This window comes from Mytilus californianus, unplaced genomic scaffold, assembly GCF_021869535.1.
Source record: "Mytilus californianus isolate M0D057914Y unplaced genomic scaffold, xbMytCali1.0.p SCAF_11, whole genome shotgun sequence".
Lineage (NCBI taxonomy): Eukaryota > Metazoa > Mollusca > Bivalvia > Mytilida > Mytilidae > Mytilus > Mytilus californianus.
The window spans coordinates 46,786,128-46,805,896 of NW_026262593.1; the positions used below are offsets into that span (position 1 = coordinate 46,786,128).

At 30.9% G+C, this 19,769-nt stretch overlaps 1 long non-coding RNA gene across 1 annotated transcript; it reads right to left on the minus strand.

Moving 5' to 3' along the window:
* Positions 1–15,209: 15,209 nt before the first annotated feature.
* Positions 15,210–17,194, minus strand: LOC127720981 (uncharacterized). Its single transcript, XR_007991016.1, has 3 exons — positions 17,155–17,194; positions 16,794–16,958; positions 15,210–15,360 (listed from the first exon to the last, which is right to left on the minus strand). It is a non-coding gene; the product is annotated as an uncharacterized LOC127720981 (long non-coding RNA).
* Between the last annotated feature and the right edge of the window lie 2,575 nt (positions 17,195–19,769).

Sequence of the window (19,769 nt, forward strand, 5' to 3'; positions counted from 1 at the left end):
GAAAAGGGAAGTAAAGAGTTAGCTATATTAATGATTCTTTTTATATTACAAATACAGGAATTGATGATTATTCAGTGCACTCTTTCATTTAACTTTTATTTTCTTTTTTAATCCATTAACCAGAAATCAAAGTGACCCAAAATATGCGGTTATAAAGGACAATTTGAATTGTTATTATTCATAAATCATAATACCAAAACGTCAGCTATTGAGCTGATTGTGGACACAAAAGTGGTGATATCATACCTTATTTTTGCCGTTCCATTGACTTTCTAGCAATCCCATTTTAAAAATCATTATGACATTATCTACCCTGATTTTTTTATTGTGTTTGATACAAAACTATTTTTCCAAAAAGAAACTAAACCAATATTGAGTTACCAAACCCATTGTTTAATAATTCTCAATTTCATGAAAAAGTAAAAAGAGAATTAGACAAAATAATCAATCAAGACTTGTGTTTTCTGTATATTTATTTGTTTTGTAGTGAACGATCTATGACGCATTAAATGTGTCTCCAGTAATTTGAGAACCTAAAATACTGTATGTGCTAAGCAAATCGTGATTATGACTTCAGTGATTTTATCAAAGCTCAGAATGAGCAGTTGATTTCGAATTTAGCGTATACTTATAGTAAATTTCCTAGTGAAAAGATACTCCGGCATATTGTATCAATTAATACACGTATATTCATTGTTGTGCAAGATGTCATGTCAATATCAATGATTGTGAAGTATTTTAGATTTTGACTTAAATGAGTTGTAACAGTTTGTCTTTAATGTCTTTTAACCCAATATCTGGATACTGAGTGCAAATTAACGTAATATCCGGTTCACGACTTCAAAACTCACACAATAGATCGTTCATTACTCATGATTTTTCTTCTTATTTGTAATGAAGAAGAAAATGATAGACATAGTATGGACGCACAGACAAAATCATTCGATGTAATATTATATCAGAGTAAGCTTTGGATCGTTAAAAGTGCTTACCACTGCACGTAAAGTGTGGTGTTGTCCATGTGATATCAGACTGACACGTGATATTTCCCTCTCCAATTGTGGTTAACCCATTTTCACATTGATATTTAACAATGCGACCAGATTGACTAACCTCAACTATGACAGTAGTTTGTGAAATGTGATCTGGATTAGGACATGCTATAATAAAAGTTAACAGCAAAAAAGCTTTGTGCAACATGCTTAAAAATGTAATATTATGTGCATTTTTGCTAACCTCATGCATATGATATAAATGCACTGTTAAAGTAATGTTCTTGTTCATGAAGCAATCTAAGCAAAGTCTCTAAGGCAAACAATATATTACGTTAAAGCTTTAAATGGTAATATTAAATATGTGTAAGAGTATGTTTAAGACTATAATCTTTATATATAATTGATATTTTGGTGTATTTTTCTTTTTAATTGTGCATTTAAAAAGTACAACGGGGAATAAAACATTCATAAAACAAATGATAAAAACAACAATGTAAATATGATATAATAAATCATGCATATAATTTCAGTCAAATATATAATAAATCATTTAAATGCAAAAGAAATACATACTACTACAGGTAAACTTTTGTTGAGTCCATTCTGAATTCGACTGACATTGTAGAGCATTATCCCCGATTAAATTCAATTCATCTTCACATTCGTAATAGAAACTCATATGACCGTTTTCGATTACAAACGTAAAGACAGCATTTGTAACATTTCCTGGTTTTAAACATTCTGAAATAGATTATTAAACTTGTATAATAGTTATCAATTCTTTTGTATATTGGCTGTATTCAATCAAAGAAAGGCATTTTTTTATGTTATAAGATGATAATTAAATTTTGAACTAATCTTGATTATAATGAATACAAGGAGTTAGGAGTTAAAAGCCAATAAAACTAAAACCCAAATACCTAATGAACAAAACAAAATCTAGATTTCAACAATAGACATTCATTTCATGTATGCCACGATCCTAGTAGACCAAAAACATCAAAGCTTAATTCCCGTACATAAAGTCAATATCATTGATAACCATTTTCAAGGTTCCTAATTTGGAAAGCCATATAAACATGAGGAGATGTTGAACAATTTTGTCTTCAACTCTTATTTGATTTTGCTTGCAACTGTTTTTATGCAAGCACTGCTGATGAGTCTTTTAGACGATACACTTGTCTGCGCACCATAATCCTGGTATCATTGGTTAGTTTGTGTTAGCTCTTTTGAAGACTACATGTATATACAAATGTACAGCATAAATTTAATCAGGTTTGAAATTTTGCAGACATCATAATTTTCAAATAGCTATGATCATTTAAATTATAGTATATGCATAGGTAATCCTATGTATCATGTACAAATATATATAAAACAATTGGACGTGCGGAAGCACTGAAACATGGTCAGAACATTGATTTGGTCGAACATTCTTACAGCAGACATATCGATCCATCGGTTGTGAATCAAGAAGCAAACGTGGCTTTTGTTGTCTTTTTTAAATAAAATGTAGAAACACAGACGAAATAATTATATTGAAATGACAAATGATATTCAGAGAACACGATATGAATAACGTATCTAACAAAATGAGACTGATAAAGAAATAAACAAGAACAAACGTAATTTAAGAACGAAAGAATGAGTGTTAGAGAATTTATAAGAATTATTGGATTTGTAAACTATAATCAAAGCGCGACGTCAAAGAACAAATTCATGTTCAAACTCCATATAAAAGTGAAGTTTATTTTGGGGACTGTTTTGTAACTGTAAATGCTGTTGTTATTTCAAATTTTGCAAACATTTTTGTCTTTTGTTATCATTATTTCTTTGTACACGACTTTCAGTGCGAAGTGTTATATGTCGTTATAGTTTGTATGTCAATACAAATACTAACTGACTTACCAATGCAGGCAAACAAAGCTGGTGTCCATGTAGAATTAATATTACAATTTATTACATTTGAACCATACATATTAAAGCTAGGCAGACATTGATATGTCAGTTTGCTATCATCATGACGAATAAGGTCTACATTCACGGCAGCATGTGGTACAGATGGGGCAGCTGGACACTCTGAAATGAATTACATTTTAGACTTTTAAATTGAACCAATAACGACGTTAAGCTAATTGGTCTCAAAATCAAATGTTGTTTTCATTTTCAGCAATATTTCGATCTATATACTTCTAATAGAATTATTTTTGTCGCTGACATGTTGTTTTATTTTTTTGCATGTTACGGACCGGTTGAAGGAATGTTTATACAGTAAACTTTTCAATGTTCTTGGAATATCAGCCTACTTGCTTGCAGATATGGAATTTTATATTGCACAAACCTCGTAAAAAATTGTATTCACATGGAAAGTATATAATGAGATATTCCTACTGAAGACAGAACATAATTTGGGCGGCGCTTTTATTTTATCCTAATTTAATCAAAATGTGAATGAATTCGGATTATGTTTTGCCAAATACCTTGTATCGTCATCCATTGTTTTACAATCTGTATTTGTATTGCAAAGAATTTTTATAACCAAAAACTTTACTAGTGTTTTTGATATAATTAATCTATACAATCATCCTTCCTTGTCTTTGAGATTACCTACCTGTACATAATAGTGTTGGATAGGTCCAAGTCCCGTTTGACTGACAGTCTATAAATTTGTTTCCAATGAGCAATAGTCCGACATCACATTCATAAAGCACTTCATAATTGCTGTTGATGTTTCCAATGTTGTAGGACGCATTTTGAACACTTGGTGGCTCGGTGCAAGCTGCAATAAGTATATTTTTGGTAAAATCAGAATATTATAGTGTTTTTTCTTTTTCTTTAAAGTTCCAGAAACATAGACTAATTCGGAAATTACGCTACTATATTAGTTCCTTTTTTGTCAATGCATTTTTTTTCCACAAAGGAAATAATTTGACGATGAAGAAATGTAGACAGTTGCGGTAGTATGATCGTTATACGTGATCAAAGCTTAAACGTAACACTGTAAATAATGCGTTACTTAATAGAATACTCTGGGTTTTTTTTTTGCTATTTAATTCCTTTGTTTTTGGTTGATACATTGATAAATCTAACATATATATATATATATATATATATATACATCATATATAGTCATTATGTCGTAATGCAATTTTTTTAGGGCATACACACATTTTACGTACGTATCTATTGGAACTAATTGATTTTCTTTGTAACATTTGATGTGGCAAGTTTCACAAATTTTATAGACCGGTTCTATCTATATACAAAAAGGTATCAATGTCCTTTCAAATATTAAAAAAACGCTAAACAAATAGAGTGAATAAATATATAATGAGGTCTGGTGGATAGTAGGCAATCATACAACACCTCCTTATTAAAATATATATTTTTGAGTATTATCATGTTATCATATTACTTATAACAAAAACAAATTATGTATCTATATAATAGTGTATCGGTTACAAAACCCCTCCCTTAATAAATTTCACATATGACTTGCATTAAAACTTGTATAAAACCTCAATGAATCACAATTATAACATAAAAATCCATATGCTATCTAGAGGTGAAAATATAGTTTTCATCTTTAGCAAGCTGTTTATATAGCATTAATGCGCCTGATTCTTGTATTAAGCATTTCCCTCTAATTGTGTGCACTTTCAACAAACAGGTACTTACGTGTACAGATAAATGTTGGGTTGGTCCAAGTGTCGTCATTTTCACATTTGATATATTTTTCACCAAAAAAATTAAATCCTTCATTACAATCATAGTAAACCATTTGATCAGTCTGTATTAAGTCGATATGTAAATTTCCATGCGGAATAATTGGTGGATTGGAACATTCTAAAATATAATATTATATTGCATTAAAAACTACAGATTAAATGGTGTTCATATAGTTTAAAAATAAATAAAAAAGATACATATTTTCGTCCGTTATTGATATTTAATCAAATAAATTTGAGTTTGCCTATTTAATACTGAAGGTGTAATGTTATTTGATACTAGTTCAAGTTTAATATGCGCATTGTACTTTAACTTAAAAAGATTATCTGACTGACTACTATAACATGTTTTCATTAAATTATATATTGTGAGAAATTATCAAAACTATTTTAATGGATTTTCGGCCAATATAGTTTCAAGTTTTTTTTTCAAACCATTCTAGATATGAACCACAGGCAACAATAGTGTACCGATTTTCAAATCTCGCATATCGAGGGAAAATCTAAATAAAAAATCTGAGGGATTCGCGTAAACTCATAAACGGAGCGAGATAGGTTGCAACGTCATTCTAAGTTTCTTCTAAAAATCTACATTCAGTCCAAATGTCACAATTGGGGAAAGAATAATCGGTAAATATATCAATCTCATGACTTCTCAGCTAGTAGCTGAAAATCTAATACTCTGAAAACATGTCTCTTGTGAGTTTAAAAACAGATATATCGCATAAGTCAACCAATGTGTGATGATGAATGAAAAAAATATAGTGTCGAGCAGGTTTTGCTTCAGCAGCACACCCCTGAATCATTTGCTATATTATCGAAATGATTTCCTAAAATTTGTTGTTAAAAATATCACAATTTGAATAATTAAATCACACTGTGAAAGTTCAGAAAGCATTTCGGAGGCGCAAGATTTACAAACTGTTTATTCCATTGTACAAGAAACCCAAGTATACAATTTGAAGATTCTATTTAGATATCAAAAATCATAATGTGATGCATAAAGAGAACAATTGAAAAGTACATGTAGCAGTTCACAGAACTTTAACATGTTAAAAGTCCAGATGAAGTAGCACTTTGTGATATTTCCATTTGCTAATATATAAATAACATATAACTGAGAGGGTGATAGAGTAGATTGTTACCCCGAGAAAACATTGTCAACTGAGGCGAAGCCAAGGTTGACAATGTCTTTTCGAGGGGTAACAATCTGCTCAATCACCCTCTCAGATATGTGTTATTTAATTTATTATACTGAATGTTCTGTTGTTACTGTTTATCAAATTTCCAATTCAAAGTAATAAACTATGTCGTCTTGTACATAACAATCATCCGTATTTATTAAAGCGCACACTTGAGCAAGCGTCTCTGTGAAGGGTAATAGAGTAAATTGTCTCCCTCGTATTAACCAATCAAAATCTGGCATTTTGACATGAAGTATAATAATAGCTAATGTCTTTGCAAATAAAGTAATGAAATGTTCTACAGATAGTAGATTGCCTAACGAAAATATTCTGCAAAAAACAACAAAATATGTTCAATTATCTCGACATTGTTTAAAATAAAAAAATACGCTTTTTTCAAAGCAGATTTACGATAACAAGAACTTTCGTTTTGAATGAAAATAATTAGTGAGTTGGTTATATAGTAGACCATTATTAGATATACCTGAACAGAAGAATACTGGATCCGTCCATGTTATATTTTCTTGGCATGTTATTATTCCATTTCCAATCAGATTTGATCCACCATTGCAGTTATATGTTGCTTCATATGTGCCGGAGTCTTGTATAATGCTGATTGATGTGTCGTTTAAAGGAATTGGATGTGTACATTCTGGAAAATCACATTAGGAAAAATAAGTTTTATTCTAAACCTGTAGTACTTGATACCTATTTCGCGTTATAAGTTTATATTTGTTTTCCTGCTCTCGTGATTTGTGTATTCAGGAATTAGGTTAGATATTAGAAAATTTGATTTTCTGAGTTAAAAGGACTCTCAAATAGAATTAACTTTTACATAGTTTCATTTCAACGATTGTGTACTGTTTGTCAGCTTTAAAAGTTGTAAACTATTAATATTCAATGTCTTAGTGTGTTACAATATTGTCTCGATGACGTTTATAGGAAGTAAGATTTTATGCATACAGACTGAAGTTAAAACACCTTTTTCAAATGAAAGATAATAGTGACATTTAACTGGAACAGAAGCACTTAACAACAAATGAGTTACATCTAGTGAATACGGTATGAGCATGCATACCAGTGCAAATAAACCTCTGCGGCGTCCATTCTGTATTGGATTGACACTGTATGGTACTGTCACCTATTAAAGTTAGTCCTTCGTCACATTCGTAAAAGAAAATCATATCATTCTGTTCCATCTCATACTTAAATGATGCTCCCGTAACGTTAGATGGATAAGGACACGCTGAAAGAAGAAATATATACATATTTGAATTTTCATGTTTATGTTACATAATGAGATAATAAACTTTTAGACATCACATATATAATATTATTTTCAAACAAGCATATTGTAGACTTGAAAACTTGATGTTTGAAATCAATAAATACGTGTTAGAAATTATTTAAAAATTCTATAAGACAATATACTTAATTTTATTTCATGATTTCACTTGCAGATCTCTAAACCTTATATTATTTTATGAAAACATTAAAATTTGAGTAAAAAGTGTAAACGCCAATGTGAATTGACCCATTAGACTTAGAGCTGTAGAACAATGATTACACTCATTGCATTATCGTCTCAGCTTCGATTTGTAAGAACAAAATATATTATTATACTTCACGTCAAAATCCCTCATTTTGATTGGCTAATACGAGGGTGTTAATTTACCTATTACCCTTCATGGAGACGCTTGATCAAGTGTGCGCTTTATTAAATACGGATGGTTGTTATGTACAAGACGTCATAGTTTATTACTTTGAATTTGAAATTTAATCGACAGTAATAACAGAACATTCAGTATAATAAATTAAATAACACATTTCTGAGAGGGTGATAGAGCATATTGTTACCCCTCGAAAAGACATTGTCAACCTTGGCTTCGCCTCAGTTGACAAAGGAAGGATAAAGTTTTGAACTGTTGTACAGAATGTGACAGAACGTAGTTTTGCTATAATATAAAACTTTCAAATCAAAATGGTAGTATGGTGTGAGCAATTACAAAACATTACAAAAGCTTTCAAATAAGAGATGTCTAATAGGAGTAGCATTTTCAATTTGTCATTTTGTTACTGTTCTTGTAGGACAAGAACAGCCAAAGTCAAATAACACTTGGAACAATTGTCATGAGGTAAAGTATGGTCAACTATACATATTTATCAAATTGACAAGAGTAGTGGAAAAAGTAGTACCGTTTGCATACAAAACAGTACTGTTTACAAATTAAAGTAGCATAAAGATACAAGACCAAAGCTCCTAACTCCTACAAAATTTTAAAAATATATCTGTCGATTTAGTATAGATAAGTGCACATAATGAAATACAATCCAAAAGGTAGAAACGTTTTTGGAAAACGGTCATAGGGTGTTCACAAAGCGTGATGGACAGCGGGACTCCCGGATTAATGGTAAGATGGACAAAGACCAATACTATTTGTCACCATTTGGGTTTGACAGTGACAGTACAAGAGTTCGACCCTTTCAGTTGCTTATTTGCCTATAACAATTTTACAAATAATTATAAATACTTAAAGGGTAGTTAAACAGGTTTTAAGCGAATTTCCTAAATCAATACAAGAAGCAGATGTGATGCTTCCTTTAGATAAAAGTACTCATATTTTGTTTATCTTGTTGTTGAATTCTACTTTTTGTAAAAAGGAGGCGAAAGATGCCTAACGGACATTCAAACTCATAGGTCGAAAATAAAATGACAACGCCATAACAACAGTATACAAAATACAACATAGAGAACTAAAGACGACTTAGCAACATAAACCCAATCAAAACCCCTGGTCGATCTCAAGTACTTCGGAAGGGTAAGCAGTTCCAGCTCAACATGTGTCGTGTTGCTCATCTTAGTACACAAATCAATAAATTAAACAAACAAACTTACCAATACAGGCGAATATAATAGATGACCAGGTAGTATCATTCTGACAGGATAGTATATTTGGTCCATACATATGAAAACCATATATACATTTATAAGTCAATAGCTGTTCATCGTGACTAATCAGGGGTATATCTACAACTGCATTTGGAACAGATGGTGCAATAGGACAATCTACAACAGACAATACAAATGTTAATGGTAAATTGATATGAATTAAATACATTTTATGATTCATAATATGTTATAACAAAAAACATAAAAATATAAACATGATAAACTACGCAAATTTTCATTATTTCGTGTTAATAAGCTTTCACATGTTTTGGTGAATATCATGTAGTCCAGTGTTCGTAAAACTGTAAATTAGTTTTTTTAATTACATCACGACTCTATGAATAAGTCATGAGCAACACAAATAATGTCACTAGTGTATTGGAGATTTCCTTACGCTTTAAAGAGCATTTCATTTCACCCCGATTGTTGATTAGTTTCGTGTTGTTCAATCTTTTTTTTTCCTTTTATATCATGGTACGTATTGACTGTTTTTTGTCTTCGAGTTATGTTTTTTTTTCAATAGATTGTTTTCAGGTGAGAAGTTGATAATTACAAAAAAACAGTCCTATTCATTTGGTGATATCTGAGTGTTTAACGATTGTGTTAAGGCCTAATTGAATCAAAACTCGTCTGCCTAAAATGCTTCATAAAATTTTAAAGCAAGAAGTTAATTGTAGGTGGCATTAGGATTCAAACCACAATTATTCTTCCCATTGGTTACAATGCATTTCTTTGTAAAATTCAAATTGAATTAAAAAATTTGCACCTCATCAAACATGAAATAAATTTACCTGCTTATAGATCATTATTATTCTAATAAAATATACATGTCCCAGGACAATTTATCAGTGCTTTTTCTTTTGAGGGCCATATTAACGTGCCAATGGTAGGATTTGAATCTTTAATAGATGCCGAGGGCTAATTTCTATCCTACTTCATTTTGGCCAAATCACTTCTTTCATTTTTAACAATATTTTTTTCCCACATGTTTTACTTATTTCAATATATATGCAACTGATAGGACCATTTAAATAGTAAACATTTCAAAGAAAGCAGTAGTCAGAATACTCAGGAAGAAATACCCCATATAATAAGTGTGAACTATATTCCTAGACCATGAACAAAGGGAATTAATTGTAGTCTGAAGCCATTACAATATCTACTATCATGGATTCTACGACAAAACCTACCGGTACAAATAAATGTTGGATATTTCCACGTTGCATCTGTCTGACAATTTATGAACTCGTTTCCAATCAAAAGTAATCCATTATCGCATAGATATAACACTTCAAACTCGTTGTTGATCTTTTCAATTTTATATGTTGCGTTCTGTACACTTGGTGGCTCTGTGCAAGCTGATGAAGAAAAATGCAATTTGAAAGAGTATTTAGAAAAGCAAAACATAATTATTTTTGTAAACAGTCGAGCACAATATCCTGTGTTTTGCGCTATTCGTTCATATTCATAATGTATTGTATTAACTATATGTATGCCGTAATGACAAGTTGAAGTAGTATCTGATCTTTTAAAGAAGTGCGGTGAGCATATTAATTTGAATATCTAATATTATTCAAATTGTTGTTTAGTTGCTTCTTTCAATCGTTTTCCAAAACCTTTGATGTGAGGGTAATATGATTGAAAGTCATCTTCAAGTAAGATGTTTATATAATCGTGGGTAAAATGTAAGTCATACAGACATATTATGATCAACCAATGATTAAACGTACAAATGTGTTGATTTTTATCGAACTTTTTTCTCAATCATTTGGTATAACGATATGAAATGTAAAGGTGAAAGTGAGTATATCTTACACTCATAATTTCATGACTACATAGATTTGCATTTTTGCAGTATTACATGAAGTTATTGCTGCGCATCTCCATTTTGTTTAGAGACGGCAATAACTACAAGAATTGTATTGAATGTTTTTCAGCTCGTCAGAAAGACAACCATTTAAGAATCCCCAATCAATACTAGTTTAATACAGTCGAATGACATTGTAAAATGACCAAAACAATATAAAGCATGTGTTTTATCTGTCTATTGTCTTCATTTATTATGTTGTTATTTTTTTGCCAGTTTTCTGAACAGGGCGTTATACACATTAAACATGGTTTTGTTACAGTTTCGAAAGAAAGAATAGTTTTTTTTTTAATTTCAACGCATCTGTATATAACTTCGAAAATACATTTTTTGGGGAGCATTCAGAAAAATAAATTGTACTCCGTGTGGAATAAGGAATCCACGTTACATAAAAGAAATATAAATTGTACTCGGTGAGGAATAAGGCATCCACGTTACATAAGAGAAATATTAAGAAGCATGTGTATAATATTAATTACATGTATACCAATGCATAGTGTTTTAAACGACATCATTAAGAGTATTATCAGTTTTTTTTATAATTCATACTTACGTGTACAAATGAATCTTCGTACAGTCCATGAGTTACCAAAACAATCAATATATTGGTATCCAACAGAGTTAAATCCACTATCACAATCATAGTACACCATAGTATCATTCTGTAGTAAATCGATGTGTAATGCTGCGTTTGGTACAGATGGCGGATTCATGCATTCTAGAATATCAAATTATACAATCAAAACAATCATTCATTTTATAGATAGAAAAGCTAGATATTTTTTTTAATCTGTTTCGAAATGACTATTTTGTCTCAAAATGTAACCGTTAAAATTACTATATTGTTTTAACAGTGTTTTAAACCACAGGTTCATTTAGCATTCAAATATTCAGATGAATAGTGAACGTATGCATATTTGAGATGATATTATCCGACAATCAGTTATAACAAATGTTTACAATTGACAAAACAATATATCAAGAAAATGAATGCATGTATACCTGTGCAGAAAAATAATGGATCCGTCCAGTTAAGGCTTTCTTGACATGTTATCTCACTATTACCAATCAGATTTAACCCTCCGTCACAACTATACCGAACAATGTTAACTGTAGATACACGCACAATTGTGATGGAAGTACCGGCTAATAATGTCGGATACGAACATCCTAAATAAGTAAAAATAAACCGTTAACAAATTTATATTTTTTTTATTTAAAAAAAAAATATTTTCAAGAAGTTTGACCTTTAGTAAATCGAAATATATCCATACCGGAAAATGCACAATTCATATTTACTTTCTAGACTGACAAAAATACATAAGGCATAAACTGTGTAGGAATCAATTAGCTGTACAAACTAGGTGGTTGCGACTAAAAACTTAATGTGTGTCACTACTTAACACAGACCATTAGTAAGATGGGTATATTGTGTGAATATGCCGATGAACACGGGTTATGGGTTTTCTCATTGTTGAAGGCAGTTAGATGAACTTCAGTTGCTAGCATCTACATTATTGTGTATCTCTAATTCATATTGGGTTTGAAATGAAACATCTTTAAAAATCTAGAAAAATCAAATCAGCTATTCGAAACACTGTAAATGTTGAATTATTTCTTTCTCTTTGTAAGAATAAGCTTGTGGTCGATTGCATGACCAAATAGTTGAAACTTTTCAAACATATCTCGTAGGAGGTAGTCGTCAAAATCAATTGTCCTGCCCAACGATCTTACAAAGTCGAATTGCATGCGTACATATTTATTACAATTTAGAATGAAACATTTTCTAATAATATGTTATGAATGCATTGTCCTGGTAATTACGTCAAAAACAAGCAAATTACAAACAAATGACTTAAAAATTTGAAAAATAACCATGCTCAAACTAAATGAAACATACCAGTGCAAACAAACATCGGAGGTGTCCATGCCCTGTTAGATTTACACCGCAAGGTATTGTCACCCACTAAAGTTAGTCCTTCATCACATTCGAAATAAAAAATCATATTATTCTGTTCCATTGTATACTTGAATGATGATCCCATGACATTGGATGGATTAGGACAAACTACAACAAAACAATTTCAGAATTTGTAATATGTTATTATGTTTTACTTACTAAAAGAGAATCATGCATAAGGCATGAATAATATAGTATTTTATACATCTACATTAACAAATTGCAATATTTTTTAGTGTTGAGCACTATTTTTATGTGATTTCATTTTCTGTGCTTTAGAACTGACTGGTCAGGTAAATGGTTTATAATGTACAGCTTCAAATTTTTATTCTGTTTCAATAAAAAAAAAACATGTAACGTAGGATATACTTCAAATAAAGATAAATAAAAACGGATTTACAAATCAAAATGATAAAGTTATTTAGTGTTCCGGTAAGGGCACTTCATAAAAATGTATATGTATTTTAAACATTGTAATACTTAGCGATAACATAAACTTACCAATACAAGAGAACAAAATAGATGACCAGGTAGTATCATTTTGACAAGATACTGTATTTGGCCCGTACAAGTAGAACTTTTTATTACATTTATAAGTCAGTTGTTGTTCATCGTGACGAATCAGAGGTATATTTACAACTGCATTTGCAACAGATGGTGCACTAGGGCAATCTACAAAAGTCAATGATGGCATTTATGCCTAATTAATAGATATACATCAAAATTGAAGATTCATTATGTATTAAAACAAAACAAAAAAATCAAAAATAAGATAGTATGTCATTTAGTTTTTTTTCAGTAAATACTGATATAGATAACCCAGCCACATTCTGTATGTGCCTGTGAAAGCCATGAACCTGTTATCCAGTGGGTACCGTTGGTTGCTGTCTGACATATTTGTGTTTCGTTTATTATTTTAGTAAATAGCAGACCGTAGGTTCTTTTGTTAGAGTTGCTTCACCTTTTGTCAAACCAGTGCTTTTTTAGATTGCTTTATGGTATGTGTTTTACTCACTGTTGACGACCGTATGTTGACCTATAATTGATAACAAAGTCATTTAGTATTTATGGATAATTGTCTCATTGACAACCGTGCAATATCTCTTTATTTTATATAGTCCCGTCTTTGTGCAGTGACCAGTATCTTTCTGTAAATATTTGGCTTGAAATGTGAATGCTACTGGCCTGTTGACTGTTACGAAATAAATGACTGTAAAAAATATCATATTCTATGCTGATCGTTTAAGTTTGGCAATTTAAATAGAAATAATGTGACAAACAGCTTTTAAAAGTGTTTTAATAATATTATCATCTATACTATTATACGAGAAGACCTCATTTTGTGTGTCGCTTCTCATCCTTCCCCAATAAATTAATCATCATGCCTCTGTGTCCTATAGGTACTATGCAAAGTCGCATTTGTCATCCATTCTTATGATTATTCAGTTTGAGTTATTTTGGGAGAAAAACGAAGAAAAAGGCGTCCGGATATTGTTTCCGTCATCAGACCGACTTTTAAGTCATACCCAAAACTTCCGATTTTAAACTTTAAAAGAGGGGGTAAAGGGTTATTTTCATGCAACGTGTTTTGCCACTTTTTATTTCACGTGCAGCGGTGCAAAAGATTCGTTATTCACCGTGTTTCTTGAAATCGATAAAAAGATCAACGTGCAAGAAATTTTTAATTGTTCGCTCATCGTGAAATGGCAATTTTATTTCGCGTTCTTCCGTGCAGATAACCCTCCCCTTTACTCCCCTCTTTAAACATAATTTTTATAATTACTCGGGGGACAGGACAATTATTTTCGCGTTATGCTGCATGTATACTATGATTATAACCCTATAATATATAGAGACTCTCTATATAATATAGCAGTAATCGCCGTGGAGAAGAAACTTGGAATTGATAGTTAATAGTAAATACACTTTATTTATATTGTATGTATGTTCATAGTATACAGAAACGCGAAAATCATGGAATTTAACAAAGAGCAAAAAAATAACGGATTTTGGAAAAAATGGAGAGGGCTTAAAATAATTGTCCTGTTTCCAAGTGCCTATGACTCAGTTTGATACCTTTTCTGAAATTCTGCAGACATACATTCTTTTACAAAAATTCAATCTACAACAGTATACATACTTTCAACCAAGCTCTAAATACCCGCGATTTCGCGGGTGTGTTCTAGTTATTTCTAATTTTTTTTGGTATATATCCAAACCATTACATGATTACACTGATGCCTAAAATTGTTTTTGAAAAAAAAAAATGTTTAAGAAAGAATTGAATACATGTTAACCGACTTCTCAAAATGACTAGATGAAAAATACAATTCACAAAATCAAAACTGACAATGTCTTTACAGATTCTTTTATAAATAAATGCCTAGTAAAAATAAGAATAGAATGTTGATTAAATGCACTTTTGATTCCAATTCCTAACATTGTAAACAATAACATTTATTCCACTTTTTTAACAGCAACTAAGAGAATTGAACTACAAAAACTTACCAGTACAAATAAATGTTGGATATGTCCAAGTCGCATCTACCTGGCATTGTGTGAACTTGTTTCCAATCAAAAGTAATCCAGTATCACATTGGTATAAAACTTCGAAATTGTTGCTGATCTGTTCAATTTTGTATGTAGCGTTCTGAACGCTTGGTGGTTCTGTGCAAGCTGTATGCAGGAAAAGATTCCAAATGAACACATCGAAAACAGCAAAACATTTTTAAAAAAAAGCTAAAAAAAGTTCTAACGATATCTGTTTTGTGATATTCATTAATATCTGTAATATATTTTGAAATCAAAATTTCTTTGCAGAATCTTCCAACCGTTTCGTAGCACCTGTGACCACTCCAGGTTTTTTAGTGGGGTTCGAGCTGCTAAGTCTTGAGGTTTTTATTAAATGATTTGTTATTCGTCTTTTCGTCCTTTTTCGTTTTTGACATGATTTTGTCAGTCCTTCTACGACTTATAAGTTCTTTTTCAATGCAATGAAAAGCGACTTGTCCAGATACTACTAAAATTGTTTTAATAATTCAGCTGGGAAAATATGTTTGATGTCTTTCAAAATCTTCAATTGCCATATACTACATAGATATACTGTATAATGGACGCAATTGTGTACAAATCGATTTTTTCTTCAAAATCTGTTATAAGCAATTGGCCCTTGAAAACTATGTCGGCCATTTAGGTTTTTTTCCTCGTTACTTTTGTGTAGTCGTAGTTATAGTCATACCAATCCACTTGTCCTTTTTATAAGTACATTGTTTACTGGCATACAAGGCTGAATGTTTAATAACTCATTATCATGATAAATAGTACAAAACCAAATAAACCGTAATAATTTTCGATCACAATAATTAATTTACAGATGAGATAGCAGATCAAATTACAACTAAAACTTACGGTATTGTATAAAATACATGCAAAATAAACGTGCATTAATAGACTGTAGCAAGGTGTCTCTAATTCGTACAATCTGATTAAATTACAGACACTCCATTTTACTTTCTTATCTTGTAGTTATGACATCAGCCAATGAAATTTCCGCCTTCATGTTTTTTGAAGCAGTGTATTGATTCTACCAAACCAGAGGATCCCGAAAGGTCTTTAAAACGGAAATTTCAAAAGGGCGTTTTCAGATATTTGTAAGCAAAGCTTAGACACACGGGATCTGTATTTTAATCAAATTGTAATTCGTACGGCAATACGTTTGGTAAGTTGAAAAGGAAATGACCAACATTGGTAGGTTCTATCTCTTTTTGTTTTAATTTACTTTTTTTACTATGTCATCTGGCAGTTTTTGCATCACAGCATTTCCTTTAAGGCCATTTCGTTCCCTAAATATTATGTAATTTAAAGCTTACATGTATAAACAAAGCACAAAGCAAGTCTTTGTATTAAACTTCCAAAAAAAGATCTTTTGCGGAAACATTTGGAAAAATCTAAAACATAAACTTACTATGAAATAAAAGAACAACCTACACGTAATTTGATAATAATTGTTAATCCATTAGTACTATGTGAACCTTATAAATCATATCAATATTAAGACTTCAAAACAATAGTATTTGGTTTACCATTTGTCTTTTATAATTCCTACTTACGTGTACAAATGAATCGCCGTACAGTCCACGAGTTATCAATACAATCAATGTATTTGTAACCAATAAAATTAAATCCGATATCACAATCATAGTACACCATACTATCACTCTGTAGTAATTCTATATGTAATGCTGCATTTGGTACAGATGGAGGATTCGTGCATCCTAGAAAATCAAATTTTAACAAATTTCTTTGCAATTATTTTCCGTCTTCTTTTCTTTTTAATGTCATAATATAAAATATCATTGGTTTCTGATTTTATATTTACTTTAACGATTGTTTATATTAAGTTCTCACTATTTTGTTGAGGCGAACTAATACAAATTATGTTAGCATCTTTGAATATTGAAATATGTATACCTGTACAGAAAAAATATGGATCAGTCCAGATAAGGTTTCCTTGACACGTGATCTCACTATCACCAATCAAATTTAATCCTCCGTCACAGCTGTACTTTACGATGTTAATTCCTGATACTCGCACAATTATGACAGACGTACTATTTAGTAATGTGGGATACGAACAACCTAAAAAGACATTAAGAAGTACAATGTGTATTATTTTTTCAATACACATATTTCAATAGTTGATCATTTGTTATATTCAAATGTATCTCAAAAATTGGAACAACTGATGATCCAGCTTCCATTATTTACGAATCAACAGAATGGTCAAAAACATCTTCATTTATGTATTTATATACATCGACTGTGCAAGTTAAGTAGGTCATTCCAGTAAACGGTCGTCAAAAACAGAGATTAAATGAAACAGAATTGTTCTAATTTGTTGTGTAGGATGCGTCAGCATGCTGCTTAGTCGGGTTTGCTATGTAATGTGTCGTTAAATCAACTCAAATAAGCAATTTCAAGATAAAATATTTTTAGTAATTCTGTTTTTTCTGTATTTTAAACAGGTTATACAATATGCAAGTTGCTTTTTGTAAGGAAAATAGCTGAAATATTTCAAAAAGCTTCATTAGAGGATCAATGTAAAATCTTCATTTAGAAAGCACGTACTCATATATTAATGTAGCTTTAAGTTCGTATACCTGTTCACCGTTAATATACAATTTTGTTTTTGGAACACATATTGAAATATGATTATCAATTTATTCGTACTGTGGATTCATTATTATTCGTGGTTTACTAATTTCCATGGACTTTGCAGGTACAGGTGATCCACGAATTGAAATGTTCAACGAGGTACACATTTCTATAGGCTTGTATGCAATATTTTGTAAAATCACGAAATCAAATATGAACGAACATACAATGTTTCTTTTATCCAAGAAAATTCATACCCTCCAAAATAGATAAATTCACAGTATGTAAAGTCAAAACAAGCATGAATAGTACCCATAAAACGAAAAAAAAAAATAGATAATAATCTTCAATGTTTCGTTAGAGACATTACACTTTAATCTACATGAACAATTGAATATACAGCTGATTACACATTAGTTCTTCTCTCACCACTGCATATAAACTTTTCTGTTGTCCATTGAGAGTTTGCTTGGCATGATATATAGGAATCCCCAATTATCGTATAGTCAACCTCACATTCATATAAGGCATTAAATGGTGTAAGTGTACTGTTATATATAGCTGGTTTTGCGTTTGATACAGAGCGTGGACTTCTGCAGTCAGCTGCAATAATATTGATTGGAATATTTACAACTACATATTATTGTATTAATAGCCCATGTGATTACTTGGACTCGTAGTTAGATAAAAAAAAATAAAACATTCAGATTTTGTTAGTAACATAGTTATACTTTGAGAGTAATTTGAACTAAACAGTAAATTGTACACAAGGGGATAAAACCAACATTCAACACTGTAATTAGATCTGTCTTTGAATATTGCTTTTATTATAAAAATATTGATTTAATTACAACCATACTAAATATTGTTGTTCTACATATATGCACTTTCAAGGTTCTACAATCTGTCGATACCTATATTTTGGCATTGGAAAATACCATGTTTTTCTCTGACTGTTTATGACGTCTTTAATCTAAAATCCATTGGATAATGGATGTTTATTGATTGATATTTTAGTCTTAAATACATAATTTTTTGAATAAGTTGTTATTGTTTTTTTAACTAGCTGTCAATAACTGCGAGTACTCTCAGATCTGTAATTTTTGTATTTTGTGTTGTAAGGATGTATAAGTACCCTGCCAAGTTCGGTCTGTTGATGTTTTTCTGCTTTGTATCGATGTAATGAGTTAAGTCCTTTTCAAATGATTTTTATAGTTTGTTCTTATGTTGTGCTGTAACACCACTGTCCCAAGGAGGGGGGTTGAGGATCATTAACATGTTTAACACCGACATATCCTTTATGTGTAGGTCCCAAAACAGGAATCTGTAGTTCAGTGGTTGTAGTTAGTTTATGCCTGTCAAAATTGTTTTCGAAAACTGTTTTGTTATAAATTAGGCCGTTAGTTTTCTCAAGTGAATTGTTTCATATTTCTTATGTATGGGCCTTTCATAGCCGACTATACGATATGGGTTTTTCTCACGGTCGCCTATAATTGCTATCATCCACACCATTTGAACTTTGGTAGAAAGTTGTCTCATTGGCAATCATACCACATCTACTTATTTTTATACTATGCATATTCAAAAAAAGTGTTTTGACAAAGTAACAAGTAAACTAATGAATTGACCAAATCTGTTCAGTGTTCTATTCATAATTATGTTGCATATAAGTCAAGGATGAACGAGATTCATCTTAATCAATTGTTTATTTTCTGTATAACACTATAAATGCCAATTGAATGTTTGATCTTATATTAAATACACTGTCCACTCTTTGTATAAGATGGCCTGTGCGATCGAGTATACCCTCAACATTTATAATGGGCAAATTGTTAATATTTAGAGATTGTGATAGAAGGTCAGAAGTCGGACAACAGTAACGATCGATGTGACGTAATATATTATAACAAATATGTTATTTGAATTTGTAA